The sequence below is a fragment of the Palaemon carinicauda genome, chromosome 24 (assembly GCF_036898095.1).
Source record: "Palaemon carinicauda isolate YSFRI2023 chromosome 24, ASM3689809v2, whole genome shotgun sequence".
Lineage (NCBI taxonomy): Eukaryota > Metazoa > Arthropoda > Malacostraca > Decapoda > Palaemonidae > Palaemon > Palaemon carinicauda.
This window is the reverse complement of record NC_090748.1, coordinates 16,408,365-16,415,864: the sequence shown is the minus strand read 5'-3', so window position 1 is coordinate 16,415,864 and position 7,500 is coordinate 16,408,365.

The window sequence follows — 7,500 nt, the reverse complement described above, 5'->3', positions numbered from 1 at the left end:
CACCAGAACTGTACGAGATGTTCGATTGTGAAGTCATATTTGATCTCTTCAAGCATTTGATGCATGTTTTCTCCAGACTCTTAACGCATCCTTCCGATGTGCTCATTGCACAAGGTCTATCAGAATTGCAAACCAGGGAAAGTTTAGCATTTTCCCTTGTTAGCGTTTCGGGAATCTGATCGATCAGCTGAGTTTCTTGACGAACCTTGTGAGCTACTTTTAAATTCCCAAGAGGAAATTGAGTTGATGTGACTGAAAGCTTCGATGGTTTCTTAGCTATCGAAACCATAGATCTGGAGAAAGTCGAGACTTCTAGAGGCAAATCTTGCATCTGCAATGTCCCGGGAACCGGGTCATCTATATGAAGATACTTAGGACTGTGAGTCTGATACGTATCTATTCTAGGATGAATATTACTCTTCGTGACATGAATCCCAGATAGGAGGAAGGGGGGTGGTTGGCTGGAAGGTTCCGGGGGACACCTTTCAGGTCTAGTAAGACTACGAACACCCTTAATTGGAACAAGGTCCATATGTTCAGAAGGATTAACATTCGGAACTTGTAGTTTACTATAAACTTGTTGAGTAAAGACAGGTTCAGAATGACTCGTAACTTTCTCGAGTCCTTCTCGTGAACAGAAAATGGCCTTCCCTGGAACTCGTCGAGCCATAGCTTTCTTACTACCTGTATTCTCTACAGCTCTCAGGTATACTCCTCCAGGAGGGTTTTGAACTGTAGGAGAAGGTAAGAAGATGAAAGTAGGGACATTTTTGTTTCCCACTAATGGCTCATTTCGAATAGGCTCTGGACCAAAGAATCGAAGGTCCTGCGATCCTGAGGGAAAGTTCCTCCTAGCCGAAGCGTCTTTATGCTTCGAATAATCAGCAGGTTTAGACTTTTGACCATTTGCCTGTAGCATTGTGGTCACTGGAATATTTCCAGTATTTTCGATCTTCTTTTTAGGTTGGGGACCCACAACCACAGAAGATTTTCTCTTTGATGGAATGCCCCATTTCCGGAGAAGACATGTTCTCCATGGTGGCATTCTTAATTGCTTCCTTAATGACCTCTTCTGGGAAGAGGTCTTTACCCCAGATGGTGGAAGATATTAGCTTCCTTGTTTCGTGTTTCACTGTTGCAGCAGCGAACACAAACTCTCTACATGCTCTCCTGGCCTTCACAAAGGCGTAAAGGTCCTTTAGGTAGCCATATGCATTTTGGCTATGACCATGAGCATGTCTGGGGTGTTTTCGTAGGTTGAACACAACTCTATGTAGTTTTGTAGAGAAAGGGATGTCGCAAGTCTCTTCTTTGACTCGAGTTCATTAAACAAGAGCAAATCGGACAAATTAGGGAGACATACATTGAATTGTCGACTTGCGACATCCTTGTTGAATTTTCCTACCGAAAATGTCAAATGGACTTCCTTCCAATCCTTTTCCTCACCGGGAAAGGCTGGTGACAAAGGCTTGCACTCATCGAGTGTAGGACATGGTTCACCCGCCTCTACAGCTTTAGTAACCGAAGTAAATGCCTTCCCCATAAAGGGGAAAGCGAGTGAAGTAGGAGCAAGAAAGGAAGGGTGTCTGTTATTCAGTGAGAATACCTTCGTCTCTGAATAACCAGCCCTCTTCAGATTACCTGAAAGGATAGCCTGTGCCTTACCATGGTCAAGAATCGTGACCTCCTTTTGTTCCATTCCTTTTCCTGACTTTGGTTCATACAACAGTCGAACCCAACAATTAGGGAAAGCATCACAGCTTGGCCAAAATTGGAATTTGTCCAAAGGAACAGCACCTAACTTCTCTGAGATGTAGATATTGCCATTTGAAATCGACATCTGCTCCGCAAACCTCCAGGGATTGGTTATGGAGCATGTAGGAAGGTCTTGATTCATGGGTCGTTTGACTGACCCGTGGGAAGCAACAAGAGAAGCTTTACAAGGTTCTATCTTGTGTTTTACTTCCTGCTTTTTGCTTTGTTTACCAAAGCTCTCTATCTGATTCTTCAGTTGGATACATAATTGTACCACATTATCCAATAGATGGGTAGAAGACGAAGATGTTGACATCGGTGGCTCTTTAGCCGGCATAGGCGGAGGAAAGTACGACACAACATATTTCTCTTCTACCTTAGGGCACTTCTTGCCCTCGATCCCAAAGGTTTTCTCGCCATCAGGGGATGAAGTTGGCTCCTGAGGCACTACTATTTCCTCACTTAGCTTTGGAAATAATAGCTTACGCATCCTATCATTAGGTAGGAAAGGTCCCGGAGAGATCTTTTGGAAGCCTCTCACCCAGTTACGTAATTTATACTGAGCTATATCCCTAGTCTCTGTAGACTTGGGATTATCAAAACCTTCAGACATCAATGTCCGACATATATTGCAACCCTGTGGGTTCCAATGATGTAGGGATCCGGAAATAATATTGCAGGGGGCATGCAACCTGCAAGTATTATGACCGTAAAAGTCCTTACTCTTGGCTTTGCAGGGGACCGCAGCACAAGATATCTGGTGTTCCTCCTGTAAAGAAAGGAAAACCAAATGAGTATACAAGGGATTATTACTCTGATAATCAACATGTAAATGTCATCTACAACAGAATAGCTTAGGATGGTAAGCTATAAAGGGATAGTAGGAGATACATACTTGTGTACCCCCGCGAGCAAATGCTGCTACCTCCCCTCAGTATTAACTACATGGAGTTTTCTCTGTTGAGAAAATCCAATTAGAAGGGTTCTTACCCCTAGGGGTAGAGAAGTATCAAGTAACTGTCCCAAAAAATGTTAATACTGTGGGGTCAGGATGACTGATTCTAAATCAGACTATTGAAGAAATATTCCTTCAATATATAAGCGGTATCAGCAGAAAAACTCGCTGAAGGATACCCAAGGTATGCTAGAAAATACTACTGTATCATGGTACTGTAGTTTTCTAAATGCAGTAAGTCTATATTGCAAATTATTGACTACTGTACCTATGAATTGTAATCTAGTCATTATGCTGCCTACCAGGCAGCATATGACAGAAGGGTCCATCTAGCATAAAGCCAGATGGACTAGAAAATTAAAGACATATATTAGTATATCCGACTCATGTCATTTGCTGTAGTCTTCCTACTATATTAAAATATAGAGTTTCCTGATCAGGGAGACTCAAGAAAAGGCTGTACCTTTTAAAGGTTAGGAGTGTATAACTCTTGCCTTGAAGTATTTAATATTGTAGGGTAATCCTAAACTGATTTCCAATCAGGATATTGAAGAAATCATATTCATTCAATATAGGATTAGGCTCAGCAAATGCCCGAGCTGGATATCCAAAATATATTGGAAATAACTACTAGTACAAGAAACATAGTAGTTTTCTATCTACAGTATATACTATACTGAGATATACTGGCTATCTGTATAACCTATACAGTAGTTGATCCGGCATGTTGCCGGTCTAGCTAGGACTTGCCGGCATACCCGGCAGAACTAGCGACAGAGAGAGAGAGACAGTATGGAAAAAAAGGGCTATCCTTTACTGTAAATGTATACAGTAATTAAGGAAGTAAAAGTCTAATAGACTGCCTTTTTTCGAAAGAAGGTTCTAATAGAAGGGGAGAATATAACATTCAGGCTTCTATATAGCTACAGTACTGTTGCCGGCAACCTGCTGACAGTACTAGTACAGTCGGCGCACTGCCTACTGAGTCAGCACTGACTTTGCCGGCCTTCCGGCAGCACACAGGCAACAGAACCTATAGCAACAGTCCAAGGGAGGACTGAAGAACCTTGGGGACAGAAGGGACTACCCACTCAAGGCCATCATGGACGTAACTGCCGGCCAGGCCGGCAGCTGGCGAATGTGCCGTCAGCCGCCAGCTATGTCGGCAGCCGCCGGAAACGTCGGCAGCCGCCGGAAACGTCAGCAGCCGCCGGCAATGTCGGCAGCCGCCGACAGTCCATGATTGTCGGCAGCCATCTTGGTTGCCTGCCAGGCCGGCAATAGCCCTGCCGCCAGCCAAGATAGGAGAGGGAGTCTGGCTGGCTCCAGCACCCTACCGCAATGGTAAGGTTGCAGGATGTCAGCCTAAAAAGACAATGGATTAACCATCAAAGAGGATAGAGGGGTAGGGGAAAAGGGTCCTGTAATGTCTGTGAAAGGAACTGACAAACTTGTCAGTCCTACCACCTATAAAAGGAACTCTGTTTCTGTATCAGTATCAACAGAATCCAGGTGCCAGGAGAGACTCAGTTCTCCAACCCAGAGACTGCCGACATAGTTAAAGGGGGTGGCGGCACTGCCGCCTCCTCTCAACAAGGGAGAAACAGGGTTCCAGTGCCACGTTATCCTAGGCTAAAAGAGAATTACTCTTAGCCCAGGGAACTGTGGCACAGGACTAGTCTTTTAGTCACAAGGAGAAGATGGTATACTACCATAACTCTAATGCGACTATGGAGGGCTAACCTCCATTGTCGGCAACCTTGTCGGCAGGGGAATAAAGGTATCCTACAACCAACTCACCCTACCGGCAGGTCGTCGACATAAGACTAAATACTCTGAGATTCTGACTAAATCCCAAAACCTGCTGGTGTATCCACAACCAAAGGTTAAGCGAATAGGCAGAAACCAAACCCTAGGTTAGCCATGTCTGAATAAAATTCAGGCACGGCTACTAGGGTTGTAGCCTGAGGCTACAGTCAGAGGGAAAGGGATTACCCTTAAGTCTCCGAAGAGACGTGAGAAGTTTCATAACATTCTAGGAGGTATCAGTCTCCAATGGATGAAAACAAAACACAAGGGTAATCGGGGAATGTCGAACGTATAGAAAATGTCTAGGTTAGGTTAACTAGGCTATACGAGTTCTCGGTTACCTAAATCACCGAAACTCTAACTATACGATCGACAGAAGAAAAATGAAATAATTATGCACATAATCAAATCTTCACAAGAATAAATGCCTAAATAGCTAATTAATTACAAGAATTAAATAATGCTATATAAAAACTGGAAGTCATTCCGCTAACTAAATAACGCATGCCTACAAACGACGGCACCCATGGTGCCTCCAGTAACTGGCCTAGCTCTTAAACACAATAAATACTTAATTTCATTGTGAAACAGGAGCTAAAACATATTCAAAGTAAAGACCCGATACTCAACTTTCCAAAGGCGGAAGAGGATGAAGAAAGCATAATTAAAAATCCTTTAAACAATCGAAAAATTCAATCACAGGAAAATACCACCGAGCGAAATCGCTACAATAAAAGGAATGGCCACTATCGTAGGGATGGCGCTGTTGTACTATCGATAGTAGTATGGGAACGGGGATGGCCTTTGGAGGGCCCCCCTTTTATTTTTGCCACACCTCCTCGAAACGTAAAACTCTATCTGGGGTGCAGATTGCTATGAGGTGTGCCATTATGTCCTTACGCGATATCCCTTCTTAAAATTTTAAGGGATATTCACTCCAGGAGTTAGAATTCTGGGTACCTTCGGTAAATTCTCTGGGATATATCATTGTAGTCACATATAACCTAGGAAGCTACTTATGAAGGAACTTCTATCAGGACGACATGGCTTGAGCCCCCCCCCAAAAAAAATATATATATGTATATATATATATATATATATATATATATATATATATATATATATATATATATATATATATATATATATATGTATATATATATATATATATATATATATATATATATATATAGATAGATAGATAGATAGATAGGTATAGATATAGATATATATATATATATATATATATATATATATATATATATATATATATATATATATATATATATATATACAAGTGGTAAGACGCACCCTTAAATTAGCAAGGCAGTTTTAGAAAAAAAAGGAGGATTTTAAAAACTTCTTAGCACAAATCCCTAGTCAGCGACTCTAGCGTGATTATTGTCTTGCACAATAACTTTTCATATTTTGGGTGTATTATGAAATGTCTACGCTAATATTAATTAGGTATATGCCGATTATCCCGATTTTATTACATATTCATATGAGAAACTACTAAACCAGTCATGGTTTCCATCACAACTATATGTTTAGTCATAGTGTTTGGTGTTTCAAATGTTGTTTACATGAAAGCAGCTTTGCCAAAGGTTCATAAAAAAATTTTAAAAAGGTAAAATTCAGGTAATATTTCGAAAATTTCTCATATAGCCTATATATTCTCACACAAAATGTAATTATTCATTAAAGAAATCTAGACATTCTTTTAGGTGGAATAATTTTTCTACTGTTTATGTGATTCTCGGTCTAGTTATTTTTCTGCAAATTGGTAATACTATAGTGCTCCCAAACGAAAGTGGCAGTCGAATGACAGTTCTTCTTAATATGTCGTATATATTTCAAATAATTTCGTACCTTCACGACCTCTCGGTGAGGATACAAGAAAACAATTTGCCCAGCTTGACATTTGCGTATTAACTGATTTAGCGTGTCGAACTAATCCTGTTCTTCTCTGGGAATGGGTGACCTCTAAATCTTAATCTTTTGATTCTTTCTGGGTTTTATCTACCTACAGACTTTTTCAGTACAATGGAATTTTTTGTAATCATTTTAAAAACACACACACAAACACGTACATTTTATATATATATATATATATATATATATATATATATATATATATATATATATATATATATATATATATATATATATGTATGTATATATATATATATATATATATATATATATATATATATATATATACGTGTATATATATACATATATATATATATATATATATATATATATATATGTATATGTATAATGTAGATGTGTATATATATACACACACACACACACACACATATATATATATATATATATATATATATATATATACATATATATATATATATATATATATATATATACATACATATGTGAATATATATATATATATATATATATATATATATATATACATATATATATATATATATGTATAATGTAGATGTGTATACACACACACACACACACAAACATATATATATATATATATATATATATATATATATATACATATATATATATATACATACATATGTGAATATATATATATATATATATATATATATATATATATATATATATATATATATAATATCGTATATCATATTCACTCAGATAAAGATGAAAATTAATAAAGACACGTACACCCTGTTTTTAAATGCATTAGAGACTTTTAATCTATTCCAATTTCTTTTCCATTGGCCACCTGGGAAAAAATGCCGAAAAGGGAACTATATCCGGGATAATGACCGACGGAACTGCCCCACCTTTAAGACCTTAATCCATCCTCTGCTTTTGGGCTTCTCCAGATAAAATGACCGAAATATTTAAGATTCGATGCGAAAAAATAAGCTCTCAGCTGCCACTTTCGTTTGGGAGCACTATAAAATCAACAAACAGAAGTTTTTTCCAAGGTCGTATTCAGCAACTGTCTGTTTGTATTATTTCGTTAC